The sequence below is a fragment of the Lathyrus oleraceus genome, chromosome 1 (genome assembly GCF_024323335.1).
Source record: "Lathyrus oleraceus cultivar Zhongwan6 chromosome 1, CAAS_Psat_ZW6_1.0, whole genome shotgun sequence".
Classification (NCBI taxonomy): domain Eukaryota; kingdom Viridiplantae; phylum Streptophyta; class Magnoliopsida; order Fabales; family Fabaceae; genus Lathyrus; species Lathyrus oleraceus.
In genome coordinates, this window is record NC_066579.1 from 238,089,628 (window position 1) to 238,107,682 (window position 18,055).

Genomic DNA, 18,055 nt, shown 5'->3' on the forward strand with positions numbered 1-18,055 from the left:
AAACAGCAAATGTTAATCAGTCAGACTATACAGATTAAGCAACACAGGTTAATGCACATAAGTGCAAGCTATAAGCTCAAGCTCAAGCTTCACAACCTACAAAACAAAGTCAAATTAGTTCAAAACATCCAACAATCTCAATTTAATTGACTTGAAGCATTCTCCTTAAGCATCATGCATTTCATCCTGAAAAGTCAATCCAAATGTGAGAAACTAGACCACTAGGCCAAGCCTAGGGTCCAAAAGGGAGAAAAAATTCTAAACAGCAAACAATTCTCAACCAAAACCAAATTAATGCAAATAGAAAGCAAATGCAATTGATCCCATACTCATATCATTTACCATATTCATTTCATGACCAAAACATCACAAACTAGGTCAAATGCAACATCCAATGTCCAAACAGAATAACTTCAATCAAAAGCATACCAAAACAATTCCAAAAATCCTCAAATAATTCACACCTAAACAGGACATATTCAAGGTATAGCATGTCAATTTTCAGCTCAATTGGACAAAAGGAACTAGGCCAATAAAAATCAAAAAATCCAGACACAATTATCCAAGCCAATTCAAGGTATCAACACATGCATTCACTTCAAAAATTCATAAATCAATTAAATCAATTAAGAAATGAATGGGACCAAAACAGGGATGTCCTACAATGTGTCTACAACCAGCATACCAAATTTCACATTCATCCAAAACCATATGAGAATTTCACACAAGATATACAAACATGTGTCATATAAGCTTGCATAATGAACCAACAGAGAAGAAAAATATCAATCAAATTGAAAATGCCATAGAAAAATCCAGCAAAATTCACATAACATCTCAACATGTCAATAACCATCCATGCAAAATTTCAATCCATTCCAACAATCATAGGCCAGGCAAATAAATTCATGAAGTTGACCTAGCTAGGTGTGACAGAAATTGTCACACCTAGATTCAAAAAATCATATCTCACTCCTCAGGTATCCAAAAATCACAAACTTTATATGTAAATCACCATCAACATGTCCAGAATGAGCACAAAAAATTTCAGGAATTTCTTTAAATGTATGAGCATTTCATAATGAAAATGGCAAAACATGTAAAAAATACACACAAGTCAAAGATCCCTAGGCCAGGTCAACATTTTACCATGAACAACTTGTGAAACCATGCCTATAAAATTCTAGGGAAAAATTGGAATCCATTAAAAAAAATCCTCACTATTTTTGGACTAGTCATTATTTTTTTATGATTTTTCAAAGTTTGGTTGAATTATTAAATAATTATTGAGTGTTTTAATTAATTAAACAGGATTCAGTGGCATTATCGTAATATTCATCATCCAAGCCAAAACGACAGCGCAGCACATTAATGTGCTGTCACGCGCTGATTGGTGGTTTTTGGGAGGGAAACAGCTTTTTCAAAACGGAACAAGCCTTGGACGGATCAAACCACCAAAATTTCCAGAACTCTTCTTCTTCTTCGCGCGGCATACGTTCTTCAACGGCAGCATCGGTCTCGAGCAATTCTTCACCAAATCAAGCAAATGATACACCGATGGAAAGGTCTAAGTGCATAGATCACAAATACGTAACCTAAATTGCCTAATTCTCACTACATAATCCGGATCGAGCATTTAAAGTTTGGACATCAAAGCTTTGAATCGAGATTTCTCTCACCTCACTCAATCATTTTGCAAACCACGAGTTTCATGCTAACCTATGATGAACGATCTACACAATGCATATAACAATTTAAAGAATGAAGAGATTCGAAATTTTGGCACCTTGCAATGGCAGTGTTGAATCTTGAGTTCTTTCACTCCAATTGCCAGAAACAGATGCAGTAGAAGATATAGGAAGATGCTTAGAACACGTGCTTCAGCTTTTGGATGCTTCAATTGAGAGCAATTTCAAATCACCATGGTTGAGCATAATTGGAACAGTCGCGGATTTGGTGTTGTTAGCAGTGGTTTTGTCAAAACAGATGGAGAACATGATCCATGGAAAAGGCAGCAAGAAGAATTTCGGATTTTGGTGGAGAATTGGAAGAGTTTTGTTGAATTTTGCTTGATGAATGTTCTTGAGCTTTTGGAGAATTGGAGGGAAAATTGGTTGCAATTTCTTGTGAAATGTGATTCTGATTAAGAGTTTGTTATGATTAGGTATTTATATTTCCATTTAATCACATCCTTAATCATGAATTAACCAAAATGTAATGTGATTAGCAAAGTGTAATTTCCTTAAGCAAGAGTAAAATGGTATTTTCACTCAAGCCCTGTGACAGCTGTATGACAGCTCACACACTCTCAAAATGCCATGTGTGATGTGTTGTAACTTGTCCCATGGTCATTGGTTGTGTAATTTTGATTTTCCACATGCTATGGCACTTTATGCATTTTCAAGTACACTTCAAAAATGACTTGTTCAAATATTGCACCTTGGATGTTTATGACCATTCAAACAATTTCTAATTTGCATTTGTGAGGTGTTGCAAAAATCCCCATGCCAAAATTCTCATTATTTCTCAACTTGGACCATTTTGCCCTTGGATCTTTAACTGTACACTTGAAAATTGACTTTTTGTATTGACCATTTTTGATGAAATCCAATTATGCACCATGAAAGTACATGTCAAATGGAGTTTGCACATTAAAAGATCATCCAATTTGGACACTCCATGTGGAAGTTATGCCCCTCTGATTATGGGTCATTTTTGAAATTGAATGGACCATAACTTGCCAACCATACATGGGAATTTCAAGTTCTTGGACTTTTTGGAAAGGTGAGACCAAGATCTACAACTTTCATGTTGAACAAATTTCCATTTGAAGCTTTCTTGGACATGTAATTTTGTAGTCAAAAACTTTCCATTTTTGGAAACTTCCATTATAAGTCACTTTCTATTTTTGGCAATTTTTGTCCTGACTTGATTTTCTCCATTCTTGAGCTTTGAAATGTCAAATAACACTTGTTCCAACATGAATGAAGTGTATCCAACTCAATCCCACCTCCAAATCCATTAAATCAAGCACAGTTGACCACAGTTGACTTTTCCAACTGATAGATGAATTTGGCCATGCACAGATCAATCTGAGCTCCAATCCTCTGATGAAATGGCCCAAGGATGAAACCCTAGCCTCAATAATCTCAATAAAACCATGGGATGATCCCCATATACATCATAGACCCCATCTCCTGATCATGCCCTGATTGGCCCAATGCAACTGATTAGGGTTGACCAGTGGTCAAAACCCTAATCTCAAGGAACATGCTTCAAACACTTGATGATGACAAACCATGATGATGATGATGTATCACTTCAATCAAGATGAAGACCAATCTCCTTTGAGAATCACAAAACCCTAATTTGGACCTCCACATCCTCAGATGATTAATGACCAGTCCAATGAACCCTAGCTTGCACCATGACCTCTCTATCTTCTGACCAAGACTTGGGAGAATGGCTTGCACAATGTAACCATATGATATGCAATATGCAATGCCTAATGATCTAAAATGATATGCAAATATGTTAAGCTAGTCCCAAGAGAGGAGGGCAAATTTTGAGGTGTTACAATCACCTGTTACTCCCCCTTTTTGTCACAAATGTTGCCAAAGCCAACAACATAAACAGAAAAAAATGACAGACTTACATACTTGGTTTTACTTCACAGTTTCAACCAAGTTAGTACCCACTTGATCTTGCTTCACAACTTTGATCAAGTAATCACCCACTTTTGCTTTACTGTAGGTACAACCATATCAGATTCCAAGACTTTGAGTCTGACCTACATGAACACTTTCTTGAACTCCAGCAGGCACATAAGATATCTTATGTTAAGACATCACATATGACATCTTGTGAATACTCTGTCCTTTTTGTTAACAAGGCAAACTATCAGCAGTTTAAACCACATAATAGTAGTTTAATCAGCAGCAGGAGCAAAAACAATGACTAGTTATGGCTACTAGTAATACACACATGCACAAGGGTACTTCTCCTCCCTCTAAATCTTTGCAACAATCAGAATTACTAGTTATGGATGCAACTAGTAAGACACACAAATGTAAAATGCACAAGGGTACTTCTTCTCCCCCTAAATCTGTGCATTCATCAAATAACAGCTGCTGTAACTCCAGCACCTGTACCATCCAGAATGTCCTACTGGCATCTGCCTTCTATTTCCTTATGCCTGTAAGTTTCAGAAGGAAATAAAAATATTGTCCAAGGCAATGTCATGACATCCGGTCAGACATTCTTCTGCTCACTCAGCCTTGACACATACCACATCATCCCACTAGCTAACAGGTTTCCAAACCTTGTTATCTGAGAACACATAGACCACAAGCTTGATGATTACTTGCAGTGCAAGGACAGAACTCCCCCTGTCATGAACAACCTACTCTCCTCTTGAAACTGGGAGATCACACATGATCATATCCAACATCCCAAGGTTGGTCCTTCACATACTTCCTGATTCAAAGAGAACCCAGACCACTTGATGAATGGAAAACATAAGACGCATCTTCATGTCTTCAAGAGCACACCCTCTGTTCAACCCTCTTGGCTGAACACATCCACACTCTGTGTCAATCTCTCTTCTAACCAGAACAGAAAACCACTTCACAAAATGTTCTAACATTAGTTAGGACATCCTCACAACATAACAGGGCACACCAGCTTAGTCCAAAAGAGCCAGACACAAATTGGGACACATACATTTTCATCCCATTACAAGAGATAATCTTCCATAGATAGCTTAGAACTCCTACCACAAGCTCCAAGAGATGAATAGAGAGACATCTCCTTTTGTCTTCAACTTACTACTTTTCTGCTCAAAAGTAATTTGTCTCAGACTTTCCTCAAGAATAATCAGCTGCCATATGTTGATTATCTTGATCCTTCGAACTCACTTCTGAGATAGACCAAATGCCACTGGTTGATTACCTCCTTCATGAGTCCTCATATGAAAAAGTCAAATGCCACTTTTTGACCTCTCCAAGTTTATCAAACTTCTCCCAAAGATGTTCTAACCTTCCAAGTGAGATTTGAACTTCAAGCTTTTTGAAGTGTCCAATCTACAACCCTGTAGACCCTTCTATCTCAAGTTGATGTGCCACTTCACCAACTAAGAATCTGATGTTGAACCAAATGTCACAACATTGTGTTTTGACATCCAGCTGTTGAATTCAGCTCCTTCTTCTGCCACTTGAAAGAACTTCCTCCCTTCATAGAACAAGAGTTCAATGTTCTCATAGACTTGATTGTGGAACCAAGTTTGAGTAAACAACCTCCATCCTGCAGGTTTGCAGTTAAGTCATCCAAGTTCACACCTTGATGAATCCCTGCTTCTTCTCCAAAGACATCAGACACTCTGGTGCATGAGTCTTCAGAAGGACCAGTTAGAGACTAACCCTTTAGCTATACCAAGGATTCCACGTCCTAAGGCAAGGCTGTTTCCATGATGTCAAGAATGCTGCCACTTGTTCTTGACTCCACAGTGTGCATAAGCTAATGCACTTCCTTACCTAGATCAGAAATAAACTGATCCAAGTAACCACCATCAAGACTATGATATCTTCTTCTTCTTGTACATACCAAGGCTGAACATGTTTCTTGCCAGGAAACCTTTTCAGAGATCATATGCTTTTTCTGCCACCAAAGAGATAGATCATAAGCCAATGTACTATCCTTCCTGTGATTCTGCACAGGGTCTTGAAGAAGTGATGTTCCAACATCTTTAAGAACATCAGTTATCTTGAGCTCCAAGGATAATCAATTAAACACTTGTACTTGGCACAAGTAGACATTGATCTTAAATCCTTTCCCAATTATCCTTTCAGATACTTCCACCATAAGACTACTTTGAAAGTACTCTTCTTGTGTCAACATCTTCTGCTTGCAAGCACCTCGACAATTTTGAAAGTCTTCCCAGATTAAATTCACCCTTAGGAATAAGAGAGATGAATTCTTCCTTGCAAATGTGTCACACAACCACCAGAACCCATGTGACACAGGTCAACAGCCAACCAGACCCTAGGCTGACCAGACTTGAGGAGGTTAACCAAAACTCCCCCTCAACTTAACAATCATGGAAACTCCACACCAATAACCATGCATTGTATATAAATGTCTCAACCTGACATACACCATCCCTACTAGTGGCAACTAACTCTATGAGTTATACCTATACATACTCCAATCACACCAATCAGACTCCAGCTGACCATAAGTACTAGTGATACAAAACAACACCAGTCAATGGTAAATATGCATTGCTAGAGCATACTACCTCAACTAACCTCTGAATCTTCATATTCTCACTCCTCGAAAGAACTGCCACTTCTGAAACGTGGTGTTTGAATAACAAGATTCATGGTTCCAATCCTCTTAAATGGTATAGCAATCAGGTTATCCCATTATTGACTACTAACATCTAGGGGACTTGTCTTCCAACACAACATAGTACTTCAGGGAACAACTATCCAACCCTGATCAATCAACAGGAATATGCCAAACAGCAGGAGATTGCACAATGTCACATCTCAACCAGCTCAACTTCTAGAGATCAGACTTCTAAAGGTGACCTTCTTGAGCACACACACAGTTGACCCTACCCTTGTCAACTTAGCACACACAGATGTCTCCTCTTCCAGGTCAGGAGTAGGTTCCAAACAGAAGTATCCCTTTGTTTGATACCTAAAAACATCTGCTCTTCAACCAGTAGCTGCATACTTGTTGAACAACATGTTCTAACATCGCATAGAACATTAGTTCCACCTCCTTGGAACAAACCTTCCTTGAAGGTCTTCAAGGTCTTCATACACCCTACTCAAGTGAGTAAAAGAATCAGTGATTAAGTGATTCTTACCATCCTGAAGTGAGAACGTCATGATGAGTGGACTTGAGGAGACTCAAGTATCTTTGACATCTTCAGTAGATTATGATGAGATCTTGAATACAGCAGCCTTTCATCCACATGAGGGGAAACAACATCAGAGTTTGAGTTTTGCCAGGTATTATGCAGCGGAAATCATAATACAACTCAACCTATGAACACACACTTCACCAGATCAGCCTCCAAGACCATACCAAGTTTGAATATGATTCAATACTGGCACAGCTGTCCCACACACAGGCCAATTGCCACCCTCCAGCGACAGGTACACACCATTCCTGTCATGAACAATCCATCCACCTACTTCAAGGGACCATTCAGGGAAATTACAGAACCTTTCACAGGTTCCAACATCAGTACTAACATAACTCCTTACAAGATACCAGAAAGTATCACCCATGGATCTCATCCAGAAGCAGAACAGGATGCCTGCTCTGATACCAATTTAAATTCTGGTGTAGTCAGAGTTTAGATGTTCTACTCCAAGTAATGACATCTGATCTAACATTGGTACTAATATAGCAAGACGGTTATACAAATTAAAATCTAGTACTGATATGCACACATTCACAGATGTCCCGACATCTGCTACTATATCACCATAGAGTGGAAGGACACCCAGTTCTGTTCATCTGGTACAAAGGCACAACAGAGATCAAACATAGCACTTACTTCTGTTGAGCATGCATAGTTATCAGCATGATGTCTCAACATTGATTTGAACATCAGCTGTTACAGCATTACAGTTTGACCTTATTTTATAACCGACAGAGTTATAACGTGTAGAAGGTAAAAACACAAGTAATTGTTAACCCAGTTCGGTGCAACATCACCTACGTCTGGGGGCTACCAAGCCAGGAAGAAGATCCACTATTAGTAGTATTAATTCAAAGCTAAACTCACCCGTTTACAACTCTTCACTTAATCCCTACCCAATGCAATCTATACCTAGGAACTCCTAGATAGAAACCTCCAGTTTCCATTCCTATCACTACAATCACAATGTAATGGTAAATGACTTGAACTTGCTTCACAGCTTCATTCAAGACCATAATCACTCTTGCCTACAGGCTTTGAGTTACAAATACTCTCAGCTTTGAACACTGAGAAACACATGGTAACCTTCCCACAGATTGGGAGGTTTACCTTACACACACCCCTAAAAATTCATTCTAAGAGGCTTACAAATACTAGGTTACAAAGTGCTATTTATAACCTAATCACCCAACTGGATTTGGGCCTTCAGAAAATCGCAGCAACTTGTTCTTTGCTGTTACAAAGTCAGCAGAAACTTTCTGCTACAAACAAGGTCTTCAATCCTAAAATCTCTCCATATATATCTCCTTATTTTGAGCCTATATATATTCTAAGACCTCCACAAATAATGCCACATAGGATTCTAACTAATTTCCAGATATTAGTGTGCTAACAAATAGGCTATTTGTTAGGTTCCTTAATTGTAGCTTGGTTGTTGGTTTCCTGGATTTTAGCCTGAGAAAAATGCTGAAACAGAAAAACTAAACAACCTACAATATAGCATATGCTGTCAGGAATGAATGTCACAACATTCAGCTTGACATCAAGGACCATATGCTAAGTCTGTTTTTCCTGAGAACAGACTGTACATAATTTGCTGAACTGTACAGGACCAACCTGTCCATTCTACAGTAGCAGCTTACAATAATAAATGTCAAGGCATCCAATTTGACATTTACACATTTAGCCTTAAGTCAGTTCTGTTTTCCTCTTGAAGAACAGACTCAGAAACATACAGAAGTGTAGCAGAACTCCACTCTGTTTATTGTTCAGTATATGCTGTCAATGATGAATGTCATAACATCCAGTTTGACATTCAGACAGTAGGCCTTATGCCAGGTCTGGTATTTCCTTGATAACCAGACTGGAAATAAACATTGAGTTCTAACAGAACACCAACTGTTCTATTCCTCAGTATTTGCTGACAGGGATGAATGTCACCACATCCAATTTGACATTCAACAAATCCTGTATTAGCTAGTCCTGCAGTAAACTACTCAAGTGTGTCATGACATCAGTCATGACATCAGAGTACAGTTAGATATTCTAACCTACAATGCAGTCACACCTTCACACCATGTCATGACATCAGTCAAGACATTAGAATCCAGCTAGTGTTTTACCATACAATGCAGTCAATTAAACACCTACAAAAACTCAACAAACAGGTTAGAGTAACAGGATGGAATCAGGAGAAAACAATGCCATGACGAACACAAAACAGATTAGAGCAAACAGAAAAGCAACTGCTGTCGCGATCGCTGCTGCTTCGCTTAGCGAAGCTTCGCTGCAGGCTCACCCAGTGAAGCGGCTAGCGAATGCCTGCGGGTTTTGGGTTCTCCATAGATAACAGTATGATCTCGGCAACCCAAACCCTATGGTATCCATCGGCAATGAAACAATTAAACATTCAAGGTATTGTTTACACATTCATGCATATCTAAACCCGTGGGCAAAGCCTAACTATACCTCATACATTCAGAGAATTCAAATTGAAAGCATAGAGTAACGGGAATAAGGGCAAACCTGATTGGAGAGATCGATTAAAATTGAATGGCCCGGCTGGGTTTGCAAAGCAATGTTAGGGTTTGCGTGAGATGGAGGTGAAAAAGTGTGTGAGTCAGAGTGAACTTTTCAGAGCTGTCTGGAGGCTGCTGTAGATTAGTTCGTCTCTCTCCTTCTCTCCCTCTTTTCCTCTGTCCTTTTTTTTCTCTTTTGTTCCACTGAAACTCTAGTATTTATAACCTGATTTTCGTGGCTTGGTGGGCTCAAATGAGGGCAACTCAAGCCCATGACTTTCTGTTATTTTTCTCAAAACGCGTGGGCTTCGCCTAGCGAAGGATCTGCTCGCTTAGCGAGTATGACAGTTCAAGGTTCGCTAGGCGAACCATTCTGCTCGCCTAGCGAGCATGACAGCTCAGGAACAAATTTTTGCTCCTTCAAGATTAACATTCTGAATGATGAATAGACCCCATTTGAACCTGTTGGAAGTAACTCAAGTCTTTCCCTTGTGTTGACTGATTACCCGGATAGGACCCACAAAGTGTCTTGGATGATGTTCAAGCTTCTTGGATCTGATTCTGATTGACATGATGAAATGCAATATGAAATGTTAAATGACCTAAAAATGAATGCATGAATGAGGAGTGCAAATTTTGGGGTGTTACAGCTGCCCCTATTCAATCATCAGCTAACCCGAGCAGGATGAAAGCGAACAACTTAAACAGAGTGAGCTGTGATTGAATACCAAAGATAGACCGAAAGCGCTCTGAGAGCACCACAAAAATGCTGAAATACACCGCGCTGTTTATTTTTCTTCTGATCCTCTGGCTGAATCTGAATCAGTCTTCTGACTTAATCTGGAATTTTGATCCTCTGGCTGAATCTATACTCAATTTAGTCCTCTGGTTGGATATTAATTTTGATCCTCGGGCTGGATACGATTTTGATCTTCTGGCTAGATCTACTTCGATCTTCTGGCTAGATCTTCTTTGTTTCGATTCTCTGGCTGAATCTATTCTCTTTGATTCTCTGGCTGAATCTATTTTCTTTGATTCTCTGGCTGGATCTGGATTATTTTGATGATAAATTCCCGTCATCAGGATCTCGCATCTGAGGCATGCGCTGGTTGACCCTCTTTCGAAATCTACACCTAATCTTCATGTTAGATACGCAGCTTCGAGAATATTCCACTTTTTGGGCTTCGTACATATTCTTCAGGCTAGAACATGTTGTAACGACCCTTCAATTAGACTTTTGTTTTCTAAATTGCGATCCACGGGCTGGATCCTCTTGTAGGTTGATTTTCTGTTGAATTATCAATCTACTCCTCTAGCTGGCTTGCTGGGGAAATAACGCTTGCAGGCGACTCTCTGGCTGAATCTTCAAGTTGAACCTCAGGCTGACTCTTTGGAAAACGATTCTCAGGCTGAATCTTTGAAATGACCCTCATGCTGGATCACATACACTTGATCCTTTGGCTGAATCTCGTGACTTTGGTTTGAAGAACCTGTTTATCAGCTTATGTGTATGCTTGATATGCATGCAAATGCAAATTTTATGCATGGTGCAAAAAGAAAAGAAAAGATCCGCTTGGGGAAGCAAACTCCGGTAGGGAACGGATCACCGTATCAATCCTTGAATGCTCTGTGGGGAATGGTCCGTCTGCCGGGACCAATGAGCCGCCAAAAATAAATCGACTCTCCTTTTTTTGAAAAGTTGACCTTGCTGGAGGTATGAACTTGCTAATCGTCCTCAGGCTGAGGATCAAAACAAATCTGTTAAAAAAGTCTGCTGGGGAATGAGATGAACACTGGGAACACCACCCTCTTGTCCGTTGGGTATGCAACTACTCCGCTGTTGCTGGGAATACAAGGTGCAACTCTACTGGGGGACATGCTCTACCGAGGAGAGACTTTGTCAACCGCTTGGGGATGCGGATTCATGACTTGACATCTGGTTCCTGTGACCTGCAATCACACACGTACGTCCCGGGGGAATTACTCGGTTTGAATTCACCGTCCGGGATTAAGCACATTTAAAGCAATTTTAAATGTTTTCCTGTGCAAATCATCTGCAAAAGCCACCATTATGCCCAGATGCAATAGGTTTAATCAAGAATTTAGACATCTTTTGCAAACAAACTGATAAATGAAAAATAAAGAGGCTCTTTAACTGAATTATTCGACTTTTATTGGTTAAAAAATTTGTGCCAGGAATAGGCGAGTACATCAGGAAGCTGATCCCTGAAAAGAGGCGATCACTATAATTTGAACAAAAGAAAACTATCCTAATGGCAATGTGGATACGGGGTCCCACTGAGTTTCGACCCTACTATGGCTCGTATGACCTCAAGACGCTCTGCTCATCTTGCTTTCTGAAGTGGATGATTAGTTGATCTTTAACCTTCGAAGATTGCCGGATTGAATGAAACGGTGATATAACACGGATGGACTCAGATTGCAGTCATTCGCTTATTCCCTCTTTTGCGTGGACCGCCCTTTTGGGTTTTCCATCCACCGGGATACCCTTTTTTGCCTGAGCTGCCCTTTCGGGTTTTCGACTCACCGGGTGTACTCTTTTTTTTTTTTTTTTTTTTTTTTTTTTTAATTTTTATATCCCTAATTTTTGCCCGAACCTCTTTGTTCTGTTTTTTTTTGGTTCGTCGGGATGCCCTTTTTTGCCTGGACTCTTTTTCTTTTGTCCAGCGGGTCAATCATGCGAAGTATTTTTTAACTGCGTCTGAGTTGACAGGGGATGGGAAGTCTTCGCCATCCATGGTTGTTAGCATCAAAGCTCCGCCAGAGAAAACTCTTTTAACCACGTATGGACCCTCATAGTTCGGTGTCCATTTACCCCTGTGATCTATGTTGGGAGGAAGAATTCTTTTGAGTACCAATTCACCGACTTGATACTCCCGAGGGCGCACTTTCTGATCAAATGCTCTCTTCATTCGTCTCTGATATAGTTGGCCATGGCATATAGCTGCTAGTCTCTTTTCCTCAACTAGGCTCAGCTGATTGTATCGAGAACGGACCCATTCTGCTTCGTCAAGCTTAACATCCATCAGGACCCGCAAAGAAGGAATTTCGACTTCAACCGGAAGAACTGCTTCCATGCCATATACAAGGAAAAGTATTTCTTGACTGCATCTGAATTCACAGGACGAGTGAAATTCTCCCCATCCATTGTTGTAAGAATCAGTGCACCGCCTGAAAAGGCTCTCTTGACAACGTATGGACCTTCATAGTTTGGAGTCCACTTGCCCCTGGAATCGGGCGCGAAAGACAAGACTTTTTTGAGCACGAGGTCACCTTCTCGGAACACGCGAGGCTTGACCTTCTTATCGAATGCTTTCTTCATTCTGTGCTGATATAACTGACCATGGCACATGGCAGTTAATCTCTTCTCTTCAATCAAATTCAGTTGGTCGTAAAGACTCTGAATCTATTCAGCATCAGTCAACTTGGCTTCCATCAAGACTCTCATTGATGGGATCTCCACCTCTACTGGGAGAACAGCCTCAATGCCGTAAACAAGAGAAAAAGGGGTTGCCCCTATTGAAGTGCGGACAGATGTACGATAACCATGCAAAGCAAATGGCAGCATCTCATGCCAATCTTTGTACGTGACAACCATCTTCTGTATAATCTTCTTGATATTCTTGTTAGCAGCTTCAACAGCCCCATTCATCTTGGGTCTGTAGGGAGAGGAGTTATGGTGTGCAATTATGAACTCAGCGCACAAGTCTTCCATCATCTTATTATTCAGATTAGATCCATTATCAGTAATGATCTTATCTGGCACACCATAACGGAAAATAAGCTGATTCTTGATAAACTTCACAACCACCTGCCTGGTCACATTCGCATACGAAGCGACTTCAACCCATTTGGTGAAGTAATCAATTGCTACGAGAATAAACCTGTGTCCGTTGGACGCTTTCGGTTCAATCATGCCGATCATGTCGATTCCCCACATAGAGAAAGGCCATGGTGATGAGATCATATTCAGAAGTGTTGGAGGAATATGAATCTTATCCGCATAAATCTGACACTTGTGGCATTTCTTCACGTATTTGCAGCAGTCAGACTCCATTGTCAGCCAATAGTAGCCTGCTCTCAACATCTTTCTTGCCATGGCATGTCCATTGGAATGAGTACCAAATGAACCCTCATGGACCTCAGTCATCAACAGGTTTGCTTCGTGTCTATCCATGCATCTGAGCAAAACCATGTCAAAATTTCTCTTATACAACACTTCACCACTGAGGTAGAAACTGCCTGACAACCTTCTCAAAGTTTTCCTGTCTTTCATAGATGCCCCAGGCGGGTAGACCTGGTTCTGGAGGAAATTCTTGATATCAAAATACCAAGGCTTGTCATCATTCACTTCTTCAACTGCAAACACGTGAGCTGGTCTATCCAAGCGCATCACGACAATGTTAGGAACTTCATTCCAATACTTGACCACAATCATCGAAGCGAGCGTAGCAAGCGCATCTGCCATACGATTATCCTCTCGAGGAATATGATGAAAATCAACTTCTATAAAGAACGTTGAAATCCTCCTCGCATAATCTCTATACGGAATGAGACCTGGCTGATTCGTCTCCGATTCACCCTTTATCTGATTAACAACTAGGACCAAATCACCATACACATCAAGATGTTTGATTCTCAAATCAATACATTCTTCCAGTCCCATGATATAGGCTTCGTACTCAGCCATATTATTCGTGCATTTGAAAGTTAGCCTTGCTGTAAACGGAATATGTGTGCCATGAGGAGTAATGATTACCGCCCCAATTCCATTTCCATACTGATTTACAGCGCCATCAAACACCATCGTCCATCTGGAACCAGGTTCCGGCCCTTCATCCAGTGTAGGCTCATCACAATCTTTCATTTTCAAATACAAAATCTCCTCGTCTAGGAAGTCGTACTGAACAGACTGATGATCTTCAATCGGCTGGTGCGCTAAATGGTCAGCCAAGATACTACCTTTGATAGCTTTCTGAGCTCGATACTCAATATCATACTCAGACAACAACATCTGCCAACGGGCAATTCTCCCAGTTAAAGCAGGCTTCTCGAAAATATACTTGATTGGATCCATTCGGGATATCAACCAAGTTGTATGATTTATCATGTACTGGCGCAAACGCTTAGCAGCCCAAGCCAAAGCACAACACGTCTTCTCAAGCATAGAGTACCGAGACTCACAATCAGTAAACTTCTTACTGCGGTAGTAGATAGTAGATTCTTTCTTTCCTGATTCATCTTGTTGACCGAGTACACAACCCATTGAGTCTTCAAGAACAGTCAAATACATAATCAGAGGTCTTCCTTCTACAGGAGGAGACAAGATCGGAGGTTCAGACAAATATTCTTTGATACTGTCGAAAGCTTTCTGGCAATCCTCGGTCCAATCATGAGACTGATCTTTCCGAAGGAGCTTGAATATCGGCGCACATGTGGCAGTCATGTGGGATATAAATCTGGAAATATAGTTCAAGCGGCCAAGAAAACCTCGGACTTGCTTCTTAGTTTTGGGTGCAGGCATCTCTTGTATTCTTTGACCTTTGCAGGATCAACCTCAATACCTCTCTCGCTGACGATAAAGCCCAACAACTTGCCGGAACGGACTCCAAATGTACATTTGTTAGGATTCAGACGAAGTCTAAACTTCCTCAGACGCTGAAAAAGCTTCAACAAATGCTCAACATGTTCAACTTCCGTTCTGGACTTAGCAATCATATCATCAACATAGACCTCTATCTCCTTGTGCATCAGATCATGAAACAAGGTGGTCATAGCTCGTTGATACGTGGCTCCGGCATTCTTCAAACCGAAGGGCATCACTCGATAACAGAATGTTCCCGAAGCGGTGATGAATGTTGTCTTCTCCATATCCTCGGGTGCCATCTTGATTTGGTTATAACCGGAAAATCCGTCCATAAAGGAAAAGACTTTGAATTTAGCTGTATTGTCTACCAATATGTCAATGTGTGGTAGAGGAAAATCATCTTTTGGACTAGCTTTATTCAAATCACGCTAATCAACACACATACGGACTTTTCCGTCTTTCTTAGGCACAGGCACAATATTGGCCACCCATAGAGGATATGTAGAAGTCACCAGAAACCCCGCATCAATTTGCTTATGAACTTCCTCTTTGATCTTCACTGCCATATCTGGATGAGTTCTTCTGAGCTTCTGCTTCACAGGCACGCACTCAGGCTTCAAAGGCAGGAAATGTTGCACAATATCTGTATCTAGGCCAGGCATGTCTTCATACGACCAGGCAAAGATATCGGAATATTCTCGTAGCAACTCAATCAACCCCTTCTTGACAGACTCTTCAAGGAGTGCCCCAATCTTCACCATGCAAACACAATTTTCAGACCCCAAGTTGACTGTTTCCAGATTCTCGAGATGCGGCTGAATGATTTTCTCTTCGTGCTCAAGGAGACGGGTAATCTCATCAGGAATCCCTTCAACATCATCTTCCTCTGCCTCGAATACAGGGAATTCAAAATTGGGAGATGGCGTTGGATTATTATGTTCAATGGGTTTTAGAATCAACCTGCATAATGATTTTGGTTAATAAAAAAACTTTAGAATTTAAACAAGAAAATCATTATGCAGATGAAAAAGACTGCTTTTATTCTTGTTTTTATGGTTTTTTGTGATCACTGATTACATGCAAAAGCAAAAAGTGAAAACAAAAGGAAAAACAAATGTTTGACAATGCATTAATTGAATGAAAACATCGTTGTATATGATGCCAACAATGTCATCACTTCTCCTTTTGGCATGGGAGAAGGGTTTTGAACAAAGTGAACCATTACTCTGATCTATGAATGATTGTAGGAACATCTACAGCGACCCAATTGTGGCAGACACCACCAGGTATGATGAAGTTGCTCAAATCCTCTGCATCCTCTTCCAAGATAGCAGCAGCTTCCTCAGCTTGATCAGCATGGATGGAACCTCCACTTTTGAACAAACCTTGCTCATTAAATGCCCCAGAGGAATAGCCAATGCCAGCCCGGAACCTGTTGTCTTCGAGTTCGATCATCTTTCCTAACCCAGCAACTGCACCACATTCAATGGCCAGTCTCGCATCTCGATAGGAAGCAAATGAAGGAGACTTCTTCTCAATTGGCTCGGCAATAGACAAAGCTTGGAAATGCGTTCTAACTTCATCCTCAGCATCAATGTAAGAGAAAGAAGACAAGTGGCTAACCAGGAGAGCCTTTTCTCCCCCTACCACAACCAGTTTCTTATTCTTGACGAATTTCAGCTTTTGGTGTAGGATGGATGTCACAGCGCCAACCTCGTGAATCCATGGTCTACCAAGGAGACAACTATATGATGGGTGGATATCCATAACCTGGAAGGTGATTTGGAAATCACTAGGTCCAATCTTGATTGGGAGATCAACTTCCCCAATCACGGTCTTACGCGACCCATCGAAAGCTTTCACAACAACACCACTCTGCCTCATGGGAGGCCCCTGATATGACAATCGAGAGAGTGTGGTCTTTGGCAATACATTAAGAGATGACCCAGTGTCAACTAGCACGTTGGACATAGCGTCGGTCTTGCAGTTCATAGAGATGTGTAAAGCCAAGTTGTGGTCTCTTCCCTCCTCAGGGAGATCAGCGTCACAGAAACTCAAAGTGTTGCAAGCAGTGATGTTTGCAACAATACTGTCAAACTGTTCTATGGTGACGTCGTGATCGACATAAGCCAGATCCAAAACTTTCTACAGAGCCTCCCTATGAGGTTCTGAATTCAGAAGCAAAGATAGCACGGAGATCTTGGATGGCGTTTGTAGAAGTTGATCTACAACGTTGTACTCACTCTTCTTGATGAGCCTCAGCATCTCATCACATTCTTCATTCAAAGTGCCACTGGGGCCAACAGAAGAAACATGAGTCTTTTGTACAGAGGAGGGTTTGGCAACAGGTGCCAGATTCAGAATATTCAACGCGGTCCCAACCGGGCGCTCAGCAGAATCCGAAACAGCGTGAGGTTTAGAGGGCGCAGAGAACACACGACCGCTGCGGGTCAACCCACTAACATCAGCAATGTTAACAACAGAAGTGGAAGGCAACGACACTTCTCTTCCTTCTTCGACAGCAACAACACTGTAACGAAAAGGAATTGCTCTCTCTGAGGAATAAGGCACAGGGTCTGCAGGCTTGATGACCAGAGAAGGAGAAACCTTCTGCTTGCTGCCATCATAACGGATGACAACAGGCTCAGGGATTTTAAACACGGGTGAGATGACATTCACCTCTGGTTCATCCTCGTCAACATTTCGATTCTGCAGAATCTCAATAGTGCCATCGTCTAGCAGCTCTTGAAGATCCTTTCGCACTTTGCGACAACCCAACCTGTTGACAGAGCAGATACGACATCTATCATGGTCGTGCTCCAAATGACTGTAGTCACATAGCAGACGGTGCAACTGGACCATATTGACTGACTTCCCATGCTCGGGCAATGGGTTCTTCTTAACATTCGGGCCTGAGTCCTCGAAGGTCAGGATGCCGCATCTCATAAGGTCCTGGACCTTAGACTTCAGTTGAAAACAATTGTCCACATC